Here is a 25,308-nt window from a genome sequence, read left to right as displayed (position 1 = left end):
TACAGTCTACCTTCCTTCGTCCATGCTCCCGTTTCAAACTGACAGAGGAAACCTGAGAGTTAGAATTTTATTAGCATCAATGTGTCAGTCAAGGAACTGAAGAACAGAAATCAAGTGTCATCACAGGGGAGCACAGCCCTCCTTGGTTCAGTGATTAATGACTCCCAAACCAGAAATCCCTCCCCTCTCCAAACTCCTCTTCAGGCAACTGCCTTTTAGTTTCTGATTTAGAACACTTAAGGACAGTGTTTGAACTAATGAATTGAAGAACATGTATTATATAAAAGCAGAGCAGCATTTCAGGTTGTCATTGTTGGTGCCCGGTCGTTCCCATCCCATTCCGTGCTCCTTGTAAAGCCTGTGCCTGCCGTGGCCATGACGGCTGCTTCTGGTAGCATCTCCTCCCCTTCATTTTCCTCTTGTTTTTTCAGTAGGAAAGCCTCACTTTGGTTGTGGAGGAAACAGAAATCTGTTCCTGGCATCCTGCTTTGGAATGTATTTTCTCATGGAAACTTTTAAGTGGTTATTTGGGAGGAGGCAATAAAACAATGGAAGTTCTCACTCTTGGAGTATTATTAGACTCGTGGCCAGTTAGAGTTTTATAATTGAGTCCGAGGACAGCCTGTGTCTTAAACTTCATGCTTATGGGAAAAAATGCTTTCCATGCTCTAAACTATCCATTCACAAGAGTGCTTAGGAACACAGTCTGCTGGAAATTAGGGATGGACCATGCCCTCCAACCCAGGACTTCTCTAACTTGGTTCTTGCTAAGTCAGGCTTGGGCTGAGTGCTAGAAGTGCAAGATGAATAAGATAGGATTTTTTTTTTTTTTTGCCTGAGAAGAACGTGGTTTTACATTCCATTCACTGCTCCATTCACTGGCAGAGGTAAAATGGGCAGAAGTCAAACAGCGGGAAAAAAAAAAAAAAAGGCAAAGAGAAGGGACTGAGAAAGCAGGAGTCTATGTGACAGATTTCCTCAGGGTCTCAACGCCTACAGTTGACTCCTGTTCTGAAATACATTTCTTGGGCTGAATTTTCATCTAACTTCATCGAATTTCCATCATTTTTAAAAGGTAAAGATTCCTTTTATTCTGACTTTCCTAATTCACAGGCCAGATTGTTCCCAATGGGCGGCAACCCGGCTCCTCAGCTGTGAGATGCTGTAGAGGCAGCAGGGAGTCCTGAGTCACCAGTAATTGTCTCAGTATTGTAGAATTGTCACAGGACATTTTCCCTTAGGGCTGTGAAATATAAGGAAAAGAAATTAAAACTAAACTATTGTTGGAATGTAATGACTTAGGGGGGTGGGTGTTTAACGGCACAGTAAGGCTGGGTTTACCCCGGGGGAACTTTGGTTTCTCTTCATCAACCCAAGTCACTTAGCTATTGGCTCTCTGAGCAACGAACCCTCACAATCCAGGCTTCACTCATAAAGCAAGAAGAGCTAGGAGAATTAGCATCATTTAGCATTTATTAAGTGCCTAAGAGCAAAAATAAGTTTAAAAATACTCCAATAGAAAAACAATAATCTTTTATGCCTCTTTTTCTTTCTTGGGAGATTTAGTCCCGTTTTAGTGGCTTGTGGCCCCTACCTCTCAGGATGTCTTGGGGGTGCCCTCCTTCCTGTATCCTCTCCATTACCTTGAGAACAGAGTAGCTGGAGGCAGCTGGCAGAAATGCCCCAAGAAGGCTTCCACTCTGTGGAACATGTTTCCAAACTCTTTTTTTAATTTGAGTTGAGCAGTTGGGGCTCTTAGTTCCTGTGGAGGTGCAGCTTGCTGCCCCTCCTGACTCCTGGCAGGCAGGGAAATTTCATCTTTGCAGGGTTTCATCTGGAGATCAGGTGGCAAAGCAGGAGCGTGCCTCCAGGGAGTGCTGGTCCCCATCCCTGTGGAGAGGAAGCCCACCTGGAGAGGAGGAAAAGGCTGGAGAATAAGAGGTGTTGACTTCGAGCTCTATCCAAGCTCTCTCCCTCCTGACTCTGATCTCATTATTTCGGCCCCAGTCACTTTGGCTAATTTCCACTTAGCTCCTAAATGGTGGAGAGATGGGCAAAGAGGGTAGGCAAGGCAACAGAACTTGAAATAGTACTGAAGGGTTTGTGGCACCCTCATTTCCTCTTGATTCTGGGAGGCAGGGCCGGGTGCGGGGGACAGGAGTAAATGTGAAGAATAGTTAGATAGACTGTCTTTACAGGTTGGCATAGTAGTAGGGCAGGGACAGCACAAGGATGAACAGTGATAAGGTGGTAAAATGAAGGCTCATTACAGCTGCAGCTGTCCTTTCCTGAAAAGTCCTGAAATCAGGTGGAGCCAGGGTCATAAGAAAGAAAATATAGGGTAATGGTAAGCATTGATGTTTGTGTCAGTTATCTGCTGGTAGGTAAAAAATCACCCCCAAGCTTAATTGTACAATCACTTATTAGCTCTCATAAGTCTGGGTTCTTGAGTGGCTGCTGGCTGGGCTTCCTCATGCTTCCTTCCTGTGGTCAGCTGGGGATTTGATTGGGGGCTGGCTGGTCTAGGATGGCCTTGTCTAGGATGACTTGGCTCTGCTGCGTGTGTTTTCTCATCATCTAGCAGGCTGGCCAGGACTCTTCTCACACTGGTGATAGGGTTCCCGACATAGATACAGGGACAGGTAGAAAATTGAGCTGTTTTTACAATTCATTTACCCCAGTGTTCTGTAGTCAGCCTGCATGAGTTCAAATACCAGCTCTACTGCTTTCAAACTGTATGGACTTGACCAAGTCGCTTGTCTCTGCACCTCGGTTTCTTCCTCTATAAAATGGAGGTATGGCTGAGGCTGTATTAGCCTCATAGAGTTGTTGTGAGCAGTTAATGAATGTAAATTGCTCAGGACAGTATATAGAAAGCATTCGATTTTTGCTGGATGCTATCAAAGAACAAAACCTCAAAAGAGTATTTATATTGTGAGAAATTTGCTTTCTCTTGTAGCTCAGGAGTTGAAACCTTCTCTTCAAAAGGGCTACCTATGAGATCAATCATTTGAAAGTTTAGCTAATTGATTTATTGATGATTATATGGGAAATTGAGAATGAAGACGGATTTCTCAATAAATCCTTACTATCAATACTTCTACTGCCTCTGCCTGAGGGACTCTGCCTCAGGCAGAGTATCCATTATCACAATTCCTTAGTTGACACCCATGCTTCTAAGAGATGTGGACGCCCCCACCCCCACCCCGTCCCCATATATACCCATGAATGCGATGAATGCCCCTTGGGAGCAGAGCAGGCCTTGGTCCCCTCTCTCATTATGTCTACAATGAGTGGCGATACTGTCATCCTCTGAGGACTGAGGCTGCAGGGCTTTCGCTTCCTCTCAGTTTCATCTTGGTGGCAGCTTTGTACTTGGCTGAGTTGTGTCATGGGGGCTTGGCTGCCTCCCTCTGCAGGTCCCTTTAACCCTCTTGGTAGGTACACCCTCCCCCCATGTTCTAGTAATTTCATGTCCCTAGGTAAAGGGACGATAATGAGAGCTCTGTCAAGACTGGGAATGATTTTTTTTTCCAGTCCAGACTGGAAAGCCTAAAAACATTGGCAATGGGAGACTGAAACCCAAGCCATGTGAAGGGATTGTAAGGAGAGCACTTCGTTGCTCCAGACGAGTTCAGATTTCTCAGCTCAGAGGAGTGATACCCCAGGGACTGAGCAAATGAGACTGCCCACCTACTCACAGTGATCTTGGAAGAATTCTGGAGAACTGGAACAGTGTTCGAAGAGTGGAAAGGGAGAATGTACTTTACTTCTTCAAAAAAGTAAAGAAAGCAGGACCTGCAGACTACTACCTCGTGAGCTTGATTTTATGCTGGGCTAATTACTAAGGTTCTTCTTTTTTCTTTTAAATATGAATTTTAATTTTAAAATTTTAAATATGAATTCTTAGAAGAGAAATCTGTGATCATTATGAATTGGCTGGGTTCACTAAAAATGAGCCATGTCCAGCTAATGTTGTGGTTTGGTATTACTGCAAGACAAATGCAAATAGGGACTGTTTCAGACAGAATATATTTGGAATATTGCCCTTAGGTTAAAATCTATTGTGATGTTTTTGTGGCCAAGATGGAGAAACACAGGCTGGAGGATGGTAGTGGTGATGGATCACAGCCCAGGAAGGATGTATATATCGAGGAGCATGGGGTGATGCTGTCTGTGTCACCATGGTGGGAAGTCCTGGAGGCCTTGGGTAGGGCTCTCTGCTGACCTTCCTGTCTGCTGAATGTTTTAAAGTGTGTAACGAGTTGGAGGTCATTAGCCTATTGATCACATTCACGGAAGGGTAGCTGGTATGCCGAATGCCAGACTTGAAATTCCCCAAAGACCTCTGTCACCAAGAACAATGGGATTCTCTAACAAATAAGTAAACTTGGAAACTCTGATGAGCTATATAGACTGAGAGAGCCATGGCTTGAGAATGCGCGGGTGGAAAATGACCTTAGTTGGGGCATAAGTTCAGTAGGTCAAACAGTAGGACAGTCTTTCATGATTAACATGAGGCTTGAAAGTCAGAACAAACACCACCCCCACACTGGCTCCATCCCAATCAGAACTCCTTTGGAAGGATGGGTACCACACTCAAATTGCCACAAGAGAGTCTGGCATTTCAAAGTGGGATTCAGACACTTGGTTCTGCTCCGGCTCTGTCACCAGTCCATCCTTTCACCTCTGGGGCTGGGGCACACCAATGGCACCAAACTTAAGCAGAATGTTTTGCACTCAGATAACAAGGCCCGTGTAAACTGTTTCCTTCAGCACCCTCCCTACGCTCCTTGGGTACCAGTAGAGAGGAATGTACGTCGTCAACAACTGCAGGGCTGGAGCCATTCCCTAAGCAGCAAGTCTCACCCAGCACAGAGATCCTTGGTCCTAAATACAGCTTAGAATCCCCTGGGAGCTTTGAAAAACACCAGTGCCTGGGCACCACCACCAGAGACGCCAATGTAATCAGTCTGGAGTCAAGCTCAGCATTTATATTAATATATAATGAATTTTACAAGTCTATACATTTGTAATAACATGCATACTATTTGCAGTTTAAAGTTCCCCCAGATGACTCTAAAATGCACCCACAGTTGAGAAAAACCTGGCCCTGAAACAGCAATCAGACAGTTGTCTCTTTATTTATATTTCGAAACTACAGTGTCTCTCCTGGTAATTCTGGTTCCTACCTTCCCCATCCCCACCTCATGGTTGAGAATTGAGAAATTAGAGATGATACAGATGGGAGTGTGGTGTTGTACATTATGAAGAATGTAAAATCAGGAACAATAAAAAGGATTTCAGCAGAATAGTCAGGAATGCCTGTCTGGGTTGAATTGTGGTATGTCTCCTGTTAAAAAGGTATGTTGAAGACCTAACCCCACTATACCGCAGAACTGACACTATTTGGACATCAGGTCACTGCAGGGGTAGTTAGCTGGATTAAGATGAGGTCGTAGTGGAGCAGAGTGGGTCCTTAATCCACTATGACTGGTGTCTTTAGAAGAGGAAAGAGTTTTGGACCTAGACACACACAGGCACGTGAAGACGGGAAGACTGCTGCACTGCCATAGGTCATGGGGCACCTAGGCCACTAGAAGCTGGAGAGCCCAGGGAGAATCTTTCCACAGGAAGGAAAGGAGCCTTTCCAGGGAGCCTGCCCCAGATGACACTTTGATTTTGGACTCCTGGTCTCCAGAACTGTGAGGGAATGAATTTCTGTTGTTTTAATCCATGTAGTCTGTGGTACTCTGTTATGGCAGCCCTGGGAAATAATCCAGTGATTTTATCTCCTTTGGAGCCTGTTGTTCCTGGAAGGCTGTGTACGGCATGATTATGGATGAGGGGACTGGGGTAGGAGGGAAATGGTAGCATAGAAAAGTCCTGGGGTTGGGGGTCCCAGGGATTAGATTGGCCAACCTTCCACTCCATCAACCCCCAGGTGGGATTTCTGTACAAATCATGCCTAGCAGGACTTAGATAGGAAGTAGGTGCATGAGAGTTCCTCCTCTCCCTTGTTCTGGACCAGTGAGCCAAGACTTCCTTCCCCATCCAGCCCTACCTGGGCAGGGAAGAGCCACTCCTTTCCACAACGCTCAGCATGGAGAACAGACCTCTGTATTTTTTCTCTGACTTCCTTCCAGACTCAGGATTTCTGGACGGAGCTCAGAATAGAAGGAGATGGCTCTTGACCTTTGATATTTCCATCTTTGCATAAAGGGAACTGCACGGTACAATTCAAACTAGAGGCACTGTGAAGTAGCTGTGGCAGCCCCATCACATATCTGGGACAGGTATTGTGAGGTTGGTGAAGACGTCCCAGAAGACCCACATGTCTACCTTGGCTGGGCCAAGCACAGTGGAGCATGATCCAATGAGCAGCATCGTCTGCTTCCCATTTCCCAAAGGGCCTCCCCACTGCACAGAGGGCAGATGGGCATCCCAAGCATGATGGCAGGTCCTGGCTGGGGGATATGGACATTGACTTCCAGGCTTCACCCACGTTTTGTTCTTAAGTCCACCTGTAGCTTGTGGCCAATTCAGAGAAAGGTGAGGAGGCGAGGGTCTCCTCCTGGACCAATGGCCTTATTGCTCCCTCTGCATACAAACTCTCAGCTGCTTATTTTGGCCTCGTATTCTTTGTGTGAACCCTGGCTCTGTTCTCTCGAGTCTTGGTCCCCTCCTACCCCTCTTTCTGTGCCATCTGTCCCTTGGGTTGGAAGCTCCACCATGCTATATTATTTGTCAGTCTTGATGGGTGTGGCCTCTCCTGCTACCTTTACCCTGCAGTCCACCTCTAGCTCTGATGAAAATATCACTTTCTATTAATAGATGCCTTCCTTCTGGAAAAATGAGGGGATGGGAAGCCGGTGTTTGAAGGACTGAGAAGGGGTTTGAAATTAGTCATCTCTAGGCTACCAAGTTACAGGGATTCTGCCTGATTTGGAAGTTTCTGGAAGTCATTCAGCATGTGTAGGATAATACTAATTTATATTTGTTTCTAATGTCTTCAGGCTCAACCCCATAATAACAAGATCTGGGGTGCACACCCCCTGTGTTAATTTCCTTTTCCTGCTATAACAAATTGACACTGATGTAAGTAGCTTAAAACAATGCAAATGTCTTATCTTACAGTTCTGAAAGTCAGGTGTCTGAAATGGGTCTCATTGGACTAAAATCAAGGAGTCATCAGAGTTGAGTTCCATTCTGGAGGCTGTAGGGGAAAATTCATTATTTATTTGCCTTTTCCAGCTTCTAGAGACTACCTGTACTCTTTGGTCCCTTCCTTCTCCATCTTCAAAGCCAGAAATGCCTGATCAAGGTCAATGCCTTGGCCTCATTATTTTGGTCAGTTTCTGGCCCTCCTCTCTTGACAGAGTAGCATCAAATCCCAAGAGTAACAGATTCTTCTGTTTTGATCATCATTCTTTTAAAAAATCCAAGGAGACAGAAATGAAACAAATCCTCCTTCCCACCTGCTCCGATTTCCTGCACTATTCTCCTGCCCCAAATTTAATCCTTCTGGCTGCATCAGTTACTCAATAGACACTCTCATTTATGTAAACATACACTTAAGGGAGAAGAGGAATACAGGAATGTACTGACTGTCCAGTGGTCTCTAGTGTGGGAAGTATACAGAACAACCTATTTGGGTGCAGAGAAGAAATAGTAAGACTTCTATACCTATGCATTTTAAATCTAGAAACCAAGAAACGAATTATGCTTTCCTATTACTGACTCTGAAGATTGACACTAATGCCTTCACTCAGTCCAAATGCTGGATAGTCATTTCTGGTTTGATCTGCAGATGAATCATAAGGGAGCTCCATAGCCAAGAGGGTGAGAAGGGCCTACTTGGAAGTTCAGTTGTAGAGTCCTAGGAAGCACTGATGGAGAAGGCAATGGCAATCCACTCTAGTACTCTTGCCTGGAAAATCCCATGGATGGAGGAGCCTGGTAGGGTGCAGTCCATTGGGTCTCGAAGAGTCGGACACGACTAAGTGACTTCACTTTGACTTTTCACTTTCATGCATTGGAGAAAGAAATGGCAACCCACTCCAGTGTTATTGCCTAGAGAATCCCAGGGATGGCGGAGCCTGGTGGGCTTCCATCTATGGGGTCTCACAGAATTGGACATGACTGAAGCAACTTAGCAGCAGCAGCAGCAGGAAGCACTGAAGTTAAAGGGTGCCTCATTAAGTGGTAATATGGCAAATACCATCAAATGTCAACTAATTAATTCTTCACAAAATGGACAAGTGGTTTTAAAAGGGTTCTGCAAAGGAACTGTGGATTGTATCTGATTCTACTAGTGCAAGCACATCTGAGCATCAGAAAAATTGCTGAGATGATGACCTTCTTCATCAAGATGATGACAGTCTTCATCAGCCACGTGAAGTTAAGAGCAATGATAAGCTAATCAGCTGTGCCAAGAAATCATTTTTTGAAATTCAATATTACTATGAAGAGTATTTGAACTATCGATTTATATCCACTACTGTTAGGATAAATCTCCTCAGTGTATATTGAGCAAGAAGTTATTAATCTGACACAATCAAATCTTTCTAGTTTAATTGCTGAATGTTCTGGGGATACTGTTAAAAAGCATTATTTCATCATCTTCATTTTTAAAATTTAGTAACACTTGCATAAAGTTTATAAGAAAGGAAAGTTTTTATTAGAGGGTGCACTCAAAAATTTCTTACTGATAAAATATACATTCAAAAATACTTAGAGACCACTCTTAGACCAGTAGCTTTGGGCTCTAGTTCAACCATTGTAAATGGTGCTTCTGCAATTGTTTGTCATTCACAGTTTACATCTACTGTCTTATATGTAATTTCTTTGAATTGCCACTGTAATTCTGATAGGTAGGGTTTTTGCCATTTTAGAGTTGAGGATTCACAGCTCAAAAGAGTTATGGTTTGCTTCAAGACACACAGTTAATAGAAGCTAATATGTAGCAGGGGATGAGCTTCAAGGGGTCTGTAAATGAGCCAAGATTGAATGCAAAATGGGCCAGTTTTAGAAAAATGGTTGTCATGAGTGGAATTGTGTTCCTCAAAACTTATATTGAGGTCCTAACCTTCCATGCCTCAAAATGTGACCTTATTTGGAAATATGGTCTTAACAGAGGTATTTGAGTTAAAATATAAGCAATCCAGTTGGTAGTACTGTGTTATGGCAACCCTAGAAAACTAATACAATGGTCCATAGCTCTGTAAATGGTACAGGACCCTAAAATATTTACAACCACTGATATAATTCAGTGCAACCATGAGCAGCCCAGAGGCTGAGAGTGACTTTTCCTAGGTGATATGGCTGAGTCTCACACATTCGGACTCTTCAGTTCAAGGTCAAGGTCACGAGGGGTGAATGTAGAGAAATTGGCCTGTCTCCTTCATCACTAGAATTGCTGTTGGTCCTGCCTTGGTGGTCTGCCTCCACCTGCCACGGCTCACTATTCTGTCAGTGACTTTAAAGCAACAGGTCGAAAGTGTGTTTTGTCTTTGCCTTGATGATGATCTTCTTTTCTGGAGCTCATAGTCTTCCTTCTACTACCCCACTTTGTGAAAGTTGCTCAATTGTGTCTGACTCTTTGAAAACCAATGGACTACACAGTCCATGGAATTCTCCAGGCCAGAATACTGGAGTGGGTAGCCTTTCCCTTCTCCAGGGGATCTTCCCAACCCAGGGATCAAACCCAGGTCTCCCGCATTGCAGGCAGGTTCTTTACCAACTGAGCTATCAGAGAAGCCCCTGCCTTTACTTCCTTCCAACACTTCACATTTGGTGCTTCCAAGTCTATCAGAAAGAAAATAACCCCAACTATAACTAAATTTGTATATCATCAGGGACATGGTTCATTGGCTTAGCTCTCTAACTGGAAAGGGGTGGGAAAAAAAATCAGTGCATCTGGAACAAATTTACAAGTAAGAAAAGAATGACACCTGGGTAAAAAAATGTTTGCCAAATGAACTTCGCAAAATTTAAGAGTTTCCCAGTTAAAACTAGGAGCCTGTATGTCAATAGTGACCTACTTACAAATGGACTGTAAATTGATGCTTGCAATTAATTTCTTGAATCATCTGATCAATATTCATCAGGCATACACTGTAATCAGGCACTGTGTCAGGCACAGCAGTGAACAAAACTAATTTCCTGTCCTCATGGAGTTTTTATTTTAGGCGGGGGGAGAAACAGTAAAGAAATATATAATATACTGGGTGGTGACAGGGGCCTGACTGAAGAAAACAAACTGGGACAAGGGGAGGAGAGAGCGACAGCTGGGGTGGGATTTGCTATTATACATAAGGTGCTGATCAATGCAAAGAAATGGAGGAAAACAATAGAATGGGAAAGTCTAGAGATCTCCTCAAGGAACTTAGAGATACCAAGGGAACATTTCATGCAAAGATGGGCTCAATAAAGGACAGAAATGGTATGGACCTAACAGAAGCAGAAGATATTAAGAAGAGGTGGCAAGAATACACAGAAGAACTGTACAAAAAAGATCTTCATGCCCAAAATAATCACGATGGTGTGGTCACTCACCTAGAGCCAGACATCCTGGAATGTGAAGTCAAGTGGGCCTCAGAAAGCATCACTACGAACAAAGCTAGTGGAGGTGATGGAATTCCAGTTGAGCTATTTCAAATCCTGAAAGATGATGCTGTGAAAGTGCTGCACTCAATATTCCAGCAAATTTGGAAAACTCAGCAATGGCCACAGGACTGGAAAAGGTCAGTTTTCATTCCAATCCCAAAGAAAGGCAATGCCAAAGAATGCTCAAACTACCGCACAATTGCACTCATCTCACACGCTAATAAAGTAATGCTCAAAATTCTCCAAGCCAGGCTTCAGCAATACATGAACTGTGAACTTCCAGATGTTCAAGCTGGATTTAGAAAAGGCAGAGAAACCAGAGATCAAATTGCCAACATCCACTGGATCATCGAAAAAGCCAGAGAGTTCCAGAAAAACATCTATTTCTGCTTTATTGACTATGCCAAAGCCTTTGACTGTGTGGATCACAATAAACTCTGGAAAATTCTGAAAGAGATGGGAATACCAGACCATTCGACCTGCCTCCTGAGAAATCTGTATGCAGGTCAAGAAGCAACAATTAGAACTGGACATAGAATAACAGATTGGTTCCAAATCAGGAAAGGAGTATGTCAAGGCTGTATATTGTCACCCTGCTTATTTAACTTATATGCAGAGTATATAATGAGAAACGCTGGGCTGGAAGAAGCACAAGCTGGAATCAAGATTGCTGGAAGAAATATCAATAACCTCAGAAATGCAGATGACACCACCCTTATGGCAGAAAGTGAAGAGGAACTAAAAAGCTCTTGATGAAAGTGAAAGAGGAGACTGAAAAAGTTGGCTTGAAACTCAACATTCAGAAAACTAAGATCATGGCATCTGGTCCCATCACTTCATGGCAAATAGATGAGGAAACAGTGGAAACAGTGACAGACTTTATTTTTGGGGGCTCCAAAATCACTACAGATGGTGACTGCAGCCATGAAATTAAAAGATGCTTGCTCCTTGGAAGAAAAGTTATGACCAACCTAGACAGCATATTAAAAAGCAGAGACATTACTTTGCCAACAAAAGTCTGTCCAGTTAAAGCTATGGTTTTTCCAGTAGTCATGTATGCATGTGAGAGTTGGATATAAAGAAAGCTGAGCACCAAAGAATTGATGCTTTTGAACTGTGGTGTTGGAGAAGACTTGAGAGTCCTTTGGACTGCAAGGAGATCAAACCATCCTTCTTAAAGGAAATCAGTCCTGAATGTTGATTGGAAGGAGTGATGCTGAAGCTGAAACTCCAATCCTTTGGCCACCTGATGTGAAGAACTGACTCATTTGAAAAGACCCTGATGCTGGGAAAGATTGAAGGCAGGAGAAATAGGAGACAACAGAGGATGAGATAGTTGGATGGCATCTCCGACTCAATGGACATGAGTTTGAGTAATTCTAGGAGTTGGTTATGCACAGGAAGGCCTAGTGTGCTGCAGTCCATGGGGTTGCAGAGTCAGACACGACTGAGCTACTAAACTGAACTGTACTGATAAAGTGCTGAAAAACGGCCTCTCTGATAAGGTAGAGGGAAGAGTTTAAAAGGAGTGAGGGCGCAAGTCATGCCTAGGGAAAAACTAAAGGCGAAGTTCCTGAGGTGGGAAGCCGGGAGACGCATTTTGCGTAGGAAGGAAGCCAACTGAGCACAATGAGAGTGAGAGGGAGGCGGGAAGGGAGGAGATGATGTAGAGAGGGAGAGAGTTGGGGACAGATCATGCGGAGCCTTGTAGGCTACTGCAGTGGTTTTGAATTCTTTTATGAATGAGATGGAAAGCCATTAGAGTTTGAGGTAGAGAAGATACATGAAATGACTTTTGTTTAAAGAAATCTTCTGGATAGTATATGGAGAATGGAATGTTAGGGAAGGAAGGAGGTAGGAGTTCAGGTAGAGAAACAAGGAAGGTAAGGGTGTCTTACCTGTAATAACTCAGGTAAGGGAGAATGGTACCTGGGACCAAAGTGCAGGTGGTGAGAAGTAGGTGGATTATGGATATAATTGGAAGGTGGAGTTGTAAGGATTGCTGATGGATTAGATGTAAGACATGAGAAAAAATGAGGAGATAGTGAAAACCTCAAAGTAGCTGGCTGGAGAAACTGGAAAACTGGTTATTTCCTGAGGTGCAGATGGTTGTGGGAAGAGCTGATTTGGTGAGCAGGAGTGAGGAGTCAAGAATTAAGAGTTCTGTTTCAGACACAGTTTGAAATGCAGATTTGTCATCCAAGTAGAGCTATTGAGCAAGCAGTGAGAAGCAGGACTCTGGAGCTCCGTGGAGACATCTGGTCTGATGTCATCAGATGGGAGTCATCAGAATACATTTGATTTTTAATATCACAGGTCTTGTAGACATTACCTGGGCAGTCCCTCCATGCTCGTGTTGATGTCCAACTCTTTGTGACCCTTTGAATTATAGCCTGCCAGGCTCCTCACTCCATGGGATTTTCCAGACAAGAATATTGAGGTGGGTTGCCATTTCCTCTTCCAGGGGATCTTCCTGACCCAGGAATCAAACCCATGTCTCCTGTGTTTTCTGCATTGCAGGTGGATTCTTTACCAGTGGGTGTAGATAAAGAAGGTCCTGAAGGTGACTCCAACACTTAGAGATGGGAAAGACGCAGAGAAACCAGGAAAGGGGTTTGACAAGGAATGGCACTGAGACAAGAGGGGGACTAAAAGAGGGTGATTTCCAGAAACCAGAGAAGGAAGGGTTAGGGGAGAGGATGATCAAGATGTATAAAGTGCTCATGAGTCAAGTAAGATACTGGTTGAGAACTGCCTATTGAATCTGATGACCTGGAGGAAACTGTGACCCGGTCAAGACCTGTTTCGATGGAGTTACGGGGATAAAAACCAAAGTGGAGTAGAGTCTCAGATGATATCAATATTCTGTTTCTTGAGCTGGGTAGTGGTTATACTAGTGTTAGATTATACATGATATATTATATAATAAAACGTTTCATAAACGGAAGGGAAGTTGAGATAGTGATTATAGACAACTCTTATGATAAGTTAGCTCTAAAGGGAGCAGGAAAAATGAGCTGGTAACTGAAGAAGGAGATAAAGGATACGTTTTCTAAATTTCAGTGGTCATTTGTATCTGTGAGTGTTATAAATAGGGCATCCCAGTATGCACACATGAGACTGTGGTGTGCAGTATGTGCCCAATGTGGTCTTTCATTACAAAGTGTATGCAGTATGAAAAATACTTTCTAGAGAAGCATGCCTGGTGGCGGCTGGTGCTATTACATATAGCATTGTTGCATCCCACCTGGGATGATTTGATAATCTTGGTTGTTAATCTGTATCTTTGGGGTTGAGAATAAAAATGTAAGAATAAAATAGATTTGGCAGGTTTAATCAAAGCTTGAAATTAAAGACAAAAGTGTTTGGGATACCATCAATTAACTATAAGTATATAAGCACCTACAATGTGTGAAGGATTGCTCAAACCTGTGGAAATGAATTGATCAGCCAGGAAGAGCATTTGCCTTCAGTTCAGTTCAGTTCAGTAGTTCAGTCATGTCCAACTCTTTGCAACCCCATGAACTGCAGCATGCCAGGCTTCCCTGTTTATCACCAACTCCTGGAGTTTACTCAAACTCATGTCCATCAAGTTGGTGATGCCATCCAACCATCTCATCCTCTGTTGTCCCCTTCTCCACCTGCCTTCAATCTTTCCCAGCATCAGGGTCTTTTCAAATGAGTCAGTTCTTCACATCAGGTGGCCAAAGGATTGGAGTTTCAGCTTCAGCATCAGTCCTTCCAATCAACATTTAGGACCGATTTCCTTTAGGATTGATTGGTTTGATCTCCTTGCAGTCCAAGGGACTCTCAAGAGTCTTCTCCAATACCACAGTTCAAAAGTATCAATTCTTTGGTGCTCAGCTTTATTTATAGTCCAACTCTCACATGCATACATGACTACTAGAAAAACCATAGCTTTAACTAGACAGACCTTTGTTGGCAAAGTAATGTCTCTGCTTTTTAATATGCTGTCTAGGTTGGTCATAACTTTTCTTCCAAGGAGCAAGCATCTTTTAATTTCATGGCTGCAGTCACCATCTGCAGTCATTTTGGAGCCCAAAAAAATAAAGTCTGTCACTGTTTCCATTGTTTCCCCATCTATTTGCCATAAAGTGATGGGACCAGATGCCATGATCTTAGTTTTCTGAATGTTGAGTTTCAAGCCAACTTTTTCAGTCTCCTCTTACACTTTCATCAAGAGGCTCTTTAGTTCTTCTTCACTTTCTGCCATAAGGGTGGTGTCATCTGAATATCTGACGTTATTGATATTTCTCCCAGCAACCTTGATTCCAGTTTGTGCTACATCCAGCCCAGCATTTCTCATGATATTCTCTGCATATAAGTTTAATAAGCAGGGTGACAATATACAGCCTTGACATGGCCCTCGGGAGCTCACAATCTATTTAAAACTCCCTCATGTTAGGAATTGGAGAAGGCAATGGCAACCCACTCCAGTACTATTGCCTGGAAAATCCCATGGACAGAGAAGCCTGGTAGGCTTCAGTCCATGAGGTCGCTAAGAGTTGGACACGACTGAGTGACTTCACTTTCATGTTAGGAAAGACTTCCTTGGTGGCTCAGCTGGTAAAGAACCTGCCTGCCAATGCAGGAAACACAAGAGACTGGTAGGGAAGGTCCCCTGGAGAAGGAAATTGCAACCCATCTAGTTTTCTTGTGTGGGAAATTCCATAGACAGAGGAACCTGGTGGGCTACAGTCTATGGGGTCGCCGAGAGTCAGCCACAACTGAGTGCATGCACACACACACACATGTAAGGAAGAGTACACCTAAGGCAGATGGAGGGAGGGTGTAAAGGGTATGGAGATGATTTTGACTGAGGAGACCTAGGGAGGGCTGGATTTGTACATCTGTGATGGATGGATGAAGTGCTACTTCAGAAGTGAAGTGAGAGCATGAGCAGAGGAAACACAGTGCAAAAGTGGGTCCAGGTCGAGAGTTGTGAGCATGAAAGATGGGACTCGAAAGTGACTGGAGAACCCTGTGCTCAGGGTCTTGATGGCTATTTTGAGTGGTGTCTTGGGACTGCAGAGAACTGGGAAGCCATTGCCTTTAGGAGAACAGTGACAAGTATGTCCCCTGTTTTAGAAAGATACCTCTAGAGACAGAGTAAGGATGAACTGGAGAAAATAGGGGTAAGGAGGGCATGCAGAGGCTGTGCCAGGGCCAAGCAAGTCAGCACAAGACAAGGAGAGAGGCGAGGGGGCAAGGGCAGGTGTCAGAACTTGCTGATGCTTGTGGCGCATTGTCGGCAGGTAGAAATCAAGGCTGATCCTTCCCCAGGCATGCTTTCCTTAGTCATGCGCTGAGGCCTCCCTATTAATCTGAGGGTTCCTGTCAGAAGCCTGAACCCAGGCTTTTCCCATGTCAAGTTCTCGCACTTGCATCCATTTTTACTTACTCCTTTGTGTATTAGCGTCAAGTTGTGTATGTGATTCTCTCTCTGATTGGCTATTTGAGGGATAGGACTACAACTTTCTAAATCTTTATATCTGTCATAGCACCTGGGACCAAATTATATGCATACTATGTGTTCAGGCTTTTTTTTAAATAAAATAACTTTGAGGTAACTGAGTGTGTAGATGTATCATCAAATAAGTCTGAAAATAGAAATTTGTTCAAGGAAAGTAGGAGAAAGTGAATATTAGAGAGGCCAAGTGGCAGAGGCTTTTATATCAGACTTCTTTGGTTATTTATTGCTATGTAACAATCAACTCTAATACTTAGTTGGCTGAATGCCTAGTGGCTTGAATAACAGTTGATGATGTATCATGATTCTGTGGGTCAGGAATTCAGGTGGGACTTGGGTAGGTAGGTTTTTTGCTCCACATAGTGAGAGTCAGCTGGAGCATTGGCTCAACTGCTGCATTCGGCTAGCAGTTGACTAGGCCAGAAGGATCAGAGGAGTCTTTCTTCACTTACATGCCCTGGGCTCCTACGTGGCCTCCTCTATCCACCAGCTGCCTCACAGCGTGGCAGTCTCGTCTTGGGGTTGTCAGACTTCCCACGTGGTGACCAAGTTCCCAGTGCATGAAAGGATATCTGCAGATCTTATAAGGCCCTGCCATGGAAGTTGCACACATCCCTTCTGCCACATTCTATGGGTCAGAACAAATCACAGCACCAACCCAGATTCAAGGGGAGGAAAATAGACTCTACCTGAGAGAGGACTGGCAGAGAGTTTGCAGCCATCTCTAATCCACCACACAGACATTCCTGAATTTGAATCCTGGATCCTCCACTGATGGTAGTGTGCTTTGGGGTAAGTTATGTGAACTCCCTTAGCTGAGATAATATCAGTGTTATTGGATGCTAACATTGGAAGAGCTAAGGGAGAGATGATATGGCAAAGTGCCCTGGCATGTGGTAAGTGAAAGTGAAGTCGCTTAGTCATGTCCGAATCTTTGCGACCCCGTGGACTGTAGCCCACCAGGTTCCTCCGTCCATGGGATTCTCCAGGCAAGAATACTGGAGTGGGTTGTGGTAAGTGCTCAATAAATAATAGCTATTATTATTACTACTGTCACATGCACTTAGAGGATAAATACAATGAAAATAGAGAAGAGGATGTCTGTTGAATTTGACATTTAAGAAACTTTTGATGACTGCCTGACTTTGGGAGAGAGCAGAAGCAAGGTGATTAGCAAAAGCCAGTGGCAGAAGTTAAGCCGTAAGTGAATTTGAGGGCAGTGAGCACAGCTTGGCAGTGAAGGGGGAAATAAAGTGAAAGGGACTGTCATGTGGGAAAATCAGGTTAAACAGAAGGGCAGGAAGAGAGGTGGATGATGCCATGTGAGAGGAGATAATTGATGAGGGCAGGGCTTTTAAAAGGCTTCTTAACATTTTACAGATTCATATTTAGAATGCTGTGATTATGAACCAGAAAGCTGTTGAGGTTGGCTTTCATAACAGGACTCCATCTCTTTAACTTTTCTTGCCTCCTGATACAGAGGTCTCTTGTCCTCTCACCTTTCAAAGTTGGAGACAGTGGTTGGAGACAAACACTTAAAGAATTTGAAGCTCTTCTAGATTTTTAAGGCTTGGCCTTAATTTCAGAGTACTGTGAAATTTTGCCTATAAATCACACCACTGGAGTTTCCAAAGCTCTGAAAAGATTCATGCATTCCAAAAAGATTCTAAAAGAAAGCACTTTCCTGCATAATTTGGAAGGTAAATGTGATTACAAAAAAAAAAAAAAAAAACAAACAACCCTACATCATAGGTGAATTTGGAGTAATTATAGTGTAGTTGGGCCAAAATCAGCAAATTAGAGTCATTAGGAACAGAGCCAGAGCCCCCAGGTCCCCAGGCCAAGGTGTGGGTAGTCACAAGCAGGAGGCAGGCAAGGGCAGGCCAAGCAGGAGCCAGGACACAAAGTGAAGGAGCTGCGAGGTCAGAGATCTCCCAACAAGGGGTTTCAGGGTAAAGAGATAACCAGGGAGTTAAAGTACTTTAGTCTTCTGAATTATGGCCCAGGTAATGCCAGATTTCGGCTTGAAGAAAATCTGTGACTCTGCTGAGGGCTTACTTTTAGCGTCCACCCTTGTACCTTGATCTCTCTCTCCTCTCTAGTTAGATACCCATCTCTTCATCACGTGGCTATTCCAAAAAGTATTTAAGAAAACGCAGACTTTGTAACAAGATGAAAACACATGAGGGAAGGAATTTAGTATGGATGGAAAACAAAGCTAGGAAAAAGATTAAGCCAAGGGGAGGCTGATAAACAAACTGTGTACCATGCTTTCTTATTCACCTTTGGACTGTACATTTGTTTCTGAGTTTCCTAACTCTCAAGGCAAACAGCAAAATACAATCAGCTACATGATTTGCAATGTTTAAAAAATTAAAAACAAATGCAGTGTGCTCAAGACAGGTAGCATAGTAAACAATGTTTTCACTATCATATTCATGGTAAATCCAACAACAATTTTTCAAGGTAAATTGACATTATGATTATAAAGGAAAATTAGGTCAAAATTAATAAAACAGTACAGTTCACATGTATGGCTCTCTAATGGTTTAGCCTAATATGAGATTAATTTTTGGATTTTCTAGACTGATAGATTAAACCCCCACCTGGCTATAAAACAGGAGCACAAACTGAAGTCAATAAGGCATCTCATTTTAATTTTTTAAGCTAACTTTAATTCATGTTATTTCTTGGTATACTCCCTGAGTTAAACAAATGGATTTCCAGATAACCAATCAAGTTGGTTTATTGTTATAAGCTAATTACATTTTTGTAGGATGACTTACCAGAAATTATGACTTGTTTTAGAATGTTTTAAAGTAATCCTTTCTATGGCTTGCATATGTCTCATCTATTTCTTAACAATTTTGTTTCAAGAAAAAGTCAGTTTTCTGTATGTAGTAACATGTTCATCATCTTTTTCTCTGTCATACGGGAGAGTAGAAAAACTGACACAAGTGAGAGAAGGAAGTTCTAAATTCTATGTAAAGGTCATAATAACTAGGAATCTATAGTGAATTCGTACTTCTTAGTTCGTAACAGATTCTCATCCACAGAGTCAGAAATTCAAGGAAGGTTGATAAGAACTTTGAATAGCTGTATATTGTTCTTAACAGGTTTCTTCTGATGGTAATAGTGTTAAATGGTTGACAACGTGTTTAAAAGAAGGAATCATAACAGGAACTGTTAATTGAAATATTTAAATAAATAGTTAATTTAAATATTAAATTGAATTTTGAGTAATCCGGGGTTTATGCTTAAAACTTGGCTTTTCTCTATAGTAATTCATTCAATATATTGAATATTTTAAAATATTTATTTGCTACACCAGGTCTAAGTTGCTCACAGGATCTTTGTGGCATATGGGATCTAGTTCCCTGACCAGGGATTGAATCCACGCCCCCTGCATTGGGTGCTTGGAGTCTTAGCCACTGGACCACCAGGAGAGTCCCTTTATTGAATATTTTACTGTTGGTAACTCTATTATAAAATTGATGGCTGGAGGGAATGAGATACATTTTAAAATGTAAGACATATTCACTGTTCTTCACTCATACAATCATCTAGTTAGGAAGACATATGAAACAGGTAAATAATATAGTGTATAAAGGAGTACCAATGAGCAATACTGAGATGGAAGGAAAATTTTTGTAACATATATAACATAAAAAATTAATATCTATAATCTATAAAGGGGCTTCCCAGGTGGCACAATGGTGAAGAATCTGCCTGCCAATGCAGGAGATGCAAGAGACGGGCGTTCAGTTCCTGGGTCAGGAAGATCCCCTGGAGAAGGACATGGCAAACCACTCTAGTATTATTGACAGGGAAATCCTCATGGACAGAGGACCCCGGCAGGCTACAGTCCATGAGGTTGGAAAAGTGTCAGACACGAGTTAGTGACTGATTACACATAGCAAAATATATAAAGAACCCCTTCAAATAAGAGACAGTCCAATTGAAGAAACGTTGAAGAATAGACATTGGCATTCCACAGAAGAAATACAAATGGCCACTGAAACATGGAAATGTGCTCAAACTGTCCAAATTGTAATACAGCACCGCCACACTCAGCTAGGCCCCTCAGGGGGCCCCACCCCCAAGTGGGCAACTGTCAATTAGCAACCGTTAGTGGTCCTGCTCAGCCATTGGTCAGTGCTGCAATAGGTCCCTCCCCTAAGCAAGCAACGGTCAGTAAGTGACCGTTAGTGGCCTATTCAGCCAACAGTCAGTGGACTGGTGGTCGTCAGAGAATGAGATAAGAGGAACATACAGGACTTCTCCCACCGCCCTTCAGCTCACCCACCCTTGGGGCAGTGGGTGAGCCTGGGGGTCCCAGGGAACAGTCTGGGGGCTGTGTCCTGTAGGGCTCTGGAGCCATCACTGGGGCATTGAGGCAGAGGTGAACCTCTCCCCATCCCTGCCACTGAGACCTAATGGCAGTGGCCGTTTGCAAGGGACGCAGTCTGTGGGACCCATCAGGCAGCCCGAAGAACCTGAGAGCCAGCTAGATTCTGGGCTCCTGGCTTCCTCAGCAATGACAGCTGGGCGGGATCTGGGGACCTGGCCCTCAGGGAGCCACCAACTGAGATCAGCTTGCTCTTAGCCAGGACCTGGACCTTGAAGGAGAAAGTTGTGCCCTGGGACCTCACCCTTTCTTGTCAGAACAGAGAATAGTATTTGTTTGGAGATTTATGGTCATGACCATGACCTGACCTTCAAGCCCAAACATCTGACATCAGGAAGTTGCAACAACTAACCATGCCCTCCCTCACCTTTCCTAGAAAACATCTTTGCTAACAGCTTTCAAGGAGTTTGGGGTTTTTTTTAGGGCACGAACCACACATCTCCTGGCATGACCCTGCAACAAACCTTTCTCTGTTCCAAACTCTGATGTTTTGACATTGTTTGGCCTCACTGTGTATTGGGGACACGGACTTGCATTTTGGTAGCAAAATCAAGAAAATATGGCAACCCACTCCAGTGTTCTTTCCTGGAGAATCCCAGGGACGGCGGAACCTGGTGGGCTGCCGTCTATGGGGTCGCACAGAGTCGGACACGGCTGAAGCGACTTAGCAGCAGCAGCAGCAGAACACACTTGAACTGCTTCATAGGGCATGAAAGTTACCTGCATCCGGCTCTGCTCTGAAAGTAAGATGCGAGCTGTGGGGGACTGGGGGTAGGGGGAGAAAAACCTGCTGTTTGCTCAGGTAGTCACTTATCTCATTAATGCTTCTTAATGTGAGAGATTCCTTTATACAGTGTGAGTCTGGTATTATGTGTACTTTTCATATGACAAGTTCCCCCAGATTTCATCCAGAGCCCCAGAGATAACTTAGGGAAAAAGCTGGCTGAGTTGTCTGTAGTTGGAGTGGGTGTGTAGGTCATCAAAGTAGCATTTTTCCTAAAAGATCTTTGAAGGTAATTTTGACTATCCATGGTTTTCTTCTCACCACTTTAGAACTTGTGTTTCACCACCCCTTGCCCCTTACATGTAATGTGTGATTATACTATAACTTTTTTTTTTTCACTCATCAGGTTTGTAAAACTGGGAAAGACAGGCAATAAAACCTTGGTGAGAATGTGGGGAAACAGTCACCACCTTTTCGATGGGAATATTGGTAAAACCTTTTGGAGGGCAGTTTATTAATATCTATCAAGATCAGAATAAAAATACACTTTGGCACTTGAATTCTCACAGCTTTAGAATCACCTGCAGCACTTGTTAAAACATTGCTGAGCTCTGTTGCCAGATTTCTGATTCAGGAGGTCTGAGCAGGAAGAATTTGCATTTCTTAGCAAATCTCATGTGATAGTGATGCTGCTGCAGGTTTGGGGTCTAAAGTACTGAAGATTAGGACCTTCACAGCTATTGGTCCTGCTTTGAAAAGTGAAAGTGTTGTTGCTTAGTCGAGTCTGACTCTTTGTGACCCCATGGATTGTAGCCTGCCAGGCTCTTTGTCCATGGGGGTCTCCAGGCAAGAATACTGGAGTTGGGTAGCCATTCCCTTTCCAGGGGATCTTTCCAAGGCAGGGGCTAAGACTAGTTCTACAACCATGGAGTTGTTTAACACTTCTCCCTATACACACTGTATCCATATGTATTCTCTCCTTAATTCTCAGACCCTGGAAGGAAGTGTTATACTTATTTTCTAAATATGGAAACTGAAGCCCATAAAGATTGCTACTAAGTAGTGATTTGTAATTCACATCCAGGTTTCGAAACTTCAAGTCCAGGTCCAAGAATTCAGAAATGAGGACTTTGCCGTTTTCCTCAAGGTATTATTTTAGGATTTGTTAATGGGATAAAGAAATGGGTAGGCAACAGGGAATATAAAGGTTTTGTTTCTAAACCCTCTAATTGGAAAGTGGCATAATCTTACATATTTTCATTTTGTTTTTCAATAATGCATACATTTCCTTTCAACGAAATAGAATTGTACAGGTAGCTCATAAATCTCTTAAATGGGGGCCTCTGGTGTCTGCAGATAGAGATAAATCACACTGAGAGGACACTGAACCATGAAATGATTCTCTTAACATGTCATCTGTCTAGAATATATTTTCAAATCTCCAACAGAAGGGTCTAAATTATGAAGGGAGGTGGCCTAGCAAAGTTGATACTTTGTTATTTGATTCTTTTAACCTCCTCCATCTGCAGCTTCTGCTTGTGTGAGGTGTGGCCCAGTAGATGGAGTACAACATGTCCTAATGCTGAGAATCACTGAAAGTAATAACCATTTTAACTTTCAGTGAACCCAGAAATTTCTTAAGCAATGTTATCTTATGAAAAGTGATGTAATAATGCTACTAGTCTGGTCTCAAAAATTGCTAACAGTCATAATGAGAATTTTTACTACAAAGAAACCAAATTTAACAACAACCAACAAATATAACAACAGAGGTCCATCTAGTCAAAACTATGGTTTTTCCGATAGTCATGTATGGATGTGAGAGTTGGACCATAAAGAAGGCTGACCACCAAAGAATTGATGCTTTTGAAGTGTGGTGTTGGAGAAGACTCTTAAGAGTCCCTTGGACTGCAAGGAGATCCAACCAGTCCATCCAAAGGAAATCAGTCCTGAATGTTGATTGGAAGGACTGATGCTGAAGCTGAAACTCCAATCCTTTGGCCACCTGATGCAAAGAACTGACTCATTTGAAAAGACCCTGATGCTGGGAAAGTTTGAAGGCAGGAGGAGGAGGGGATGACAGAGGATGAGATGGTTGAATGACATCACCGACTTGATGAACTTGACTTTGAGCAAGCTCTGGGAGTTGGTGATGGACAGGGAAGTCTGGCATGCTACAGTCCATGGTATTGCAAAGAGTCGGACACAACTGAGCAACTGAACTACACTGATGAGAATTTCTACCACAAAGAAACCAAATTTAAGGAGTTCTTACTTTAAAACCAGTACTTATTCTATTACTACCTACAATGTGATTTGGAAACCTTGCTTAAAAATGGCTTTTGCATTTTCAAGTTGTTTTGAATGTAGCCTCTGAGTCTGGAGTGAGAACTGGTAGATTTGGGTGGTTGTGTGCACCTGGGTTTCTGTACATAACAATGAAAATAGCTCTTTGTGTCTAGGCATCTTGCAGATGCTGGATAACTGGTAAGGGACTGTTATTTTTCTGCATTTTATCTTAATGCCACTAGCACAAGTGACTTATTTTTCTAAAATGAGAGAACAGTGCATTTTTGATTTGGCACACAGAATGGTTCTTTTCCAATGGTTCTTAAAACTTGGCCCCTGAACCAATAGCATCAGCATCACTTGGGAGCCTGTCTGAAATACAAATTCACAGGCCCTACCCCAGACCTACTGAATCAGAAACTGAAAGTAGACCCCCAATGTGTGTTTTTACAAATACTGTGGCCTATTCTGATGCTCCCAAAGGTTTGAAAACACCTGGATGGGCCATTGCTCCTTGACTGCTTTCCAAGCCCTCTACTGCCCTGGGACAGGCCCTCATGGACCCTGACTTGAGCTGGAGCAGCCCCTCCCAACTGGTCTTCCTACCTTCAAGTCAACCTCTCCAATCCTTTCTCCACATTACTGCCTTCTTAATGAAAAACCAATTTCATCTTGTCACCAGTGGAGTGCTTAACACTAGAGGGACCCCGGGTTTCCTCCCTTTACTCCACTCACCTATGAAGAACAGCCCCAGGCTGTGGATGCAGTAAGACTTTGGTAGTGGGGGTATGTGTGTGTGTGTGTGTTAGCCATTATGAGAAGGAATCCTGGTTAACTGATCTTTCTTCCTTTTCTTTTAGATGGTGAATTTTATTTTTTGCGGGGGGGGGGGGTGGTACATGTGTTTTCCTCAGGATCAACTTTATTGGCCACATAAAACTTAGAATCAGGAGGGTCAAGATTCAAAAGTTGGTCTCTAAGAAAGATCCAGAGAGGGTATTCAGTCTGCTTTTGGTGTAAGCCTGAGGGCTGTCTGGACCCAAAGCAAAAGGGATCTACTCAGCTCTCTGAAGTCTCACCTGTCTGATGTACTGATCATCCAGGGCCTTGAGGTGAAAGCCTGATAATTAACAGAGAAGCCCAGAGCAGTCCTCCTGCATTTCTTTCTTGAGAACTAGAGGCAGATACAGGGATCTGAAAATTCTGAAACTCTGGGTCCTTGCTGTATGATATCCTAACAAACTTAGGATCTTCATTTTGCCTCAAATCTCTGAATGACCCATGATTGCCCATAGGATGAAATCCAGATCTCTTGCTATAGCATGTAAGGCCCTTCATATTCTGGTTCCAACTTTTTTCCTGACACTGCCCAAATGCACCTTGCGCTCCAATAATATCAAATTAAGCTTCCTATGGAAGACATGTGCTTCCCTAGTTCTTTATGTTTTTCACATACTGTATCCTTAGCCTAGAATGCTCATTGCCCATTTGTTCTCACATACTCCACATTCCCCTTGGGCTCTACCCCTAATTACATGGTGAAAGTGTTAGTTGCTCACTTGTGTCTGACTCTGCCATCCCATAGACTGTAGCCCACTAGGCTCCTCTGTCCATGGAATTCTCCAGAAAAGAGTACTGGAGCGGGTTGCCATCCCCTCCTCCAGGGGAGCTACTCAATTAAACTTGGGTCTCCTGCATTGCAGGCAGATTCTATACCATCTGAGCTACCAGGGAAGCCCAACTACGTGGGCTTTAAAACCCAGCTCATATATCACCTCCTTTGTGAAA

General features: G+C 43.2%; 1 protein-coding gene and 1 long non-coding RNA gene across 2 annotated transcripts in view; one reads left to right on the top strand and one right to left on the bottom strand.

Annotated features, from left to right (window-relative positions):
• Nucleotides 1-1,455: 1,455 nt before the first annotated feature.
• LOC112442556 (uncharacterized) lies at nucleotides 1,456-19,112 on the bottom strand. Its single transcript, XR_003030665.2, has 2 exons — nucleotides 18,886-19,112; nucleotides 1,456-1,909 (listed from the first exon to the last, which is right to left on the bottom strand). It is a non-coding gene; the product is annotated as an uncharacterized lncRNA (long non-coding RNA).
• Nucleotides 19,113-20,297: 1,185 nt separating this feature from the next.
• MYO3B (myosin IIIB) overlaps nucleotides 20,298-25,308 on the top strand; it is a 370,966-nt gene continuing 365,955 nt past the window's right edge. The window contains exon 1 of the mRNA XM_059878110.1: nucleotides 20,298-20,419. The gene's annotated coding sequence lies outside the window, so the exon portion shown is untranslated. The remainder of the gene's footprint in view (nucleotides 20,420-25,308) is intronic.

The sequence above is a fragment of the Bos taurus genome, chromosome 2 (assembly GCF_002263795.3).
Source record: "Bos taurus isolate L1 Dominette 01449 registration number 42190680 breed Hereford chromosome 2, ARS-UCD2.0, whole genome shotgun sequence".
Taxonomy (NCBI): Eukaryota; Metazoa; Chordata; class Mammalia; order Artiodactyla; family Bovidae; genus Bos; species Bos taurus.
This window is presented reverse-complemented; position numbering and strand designations above follow the sequence as displayed.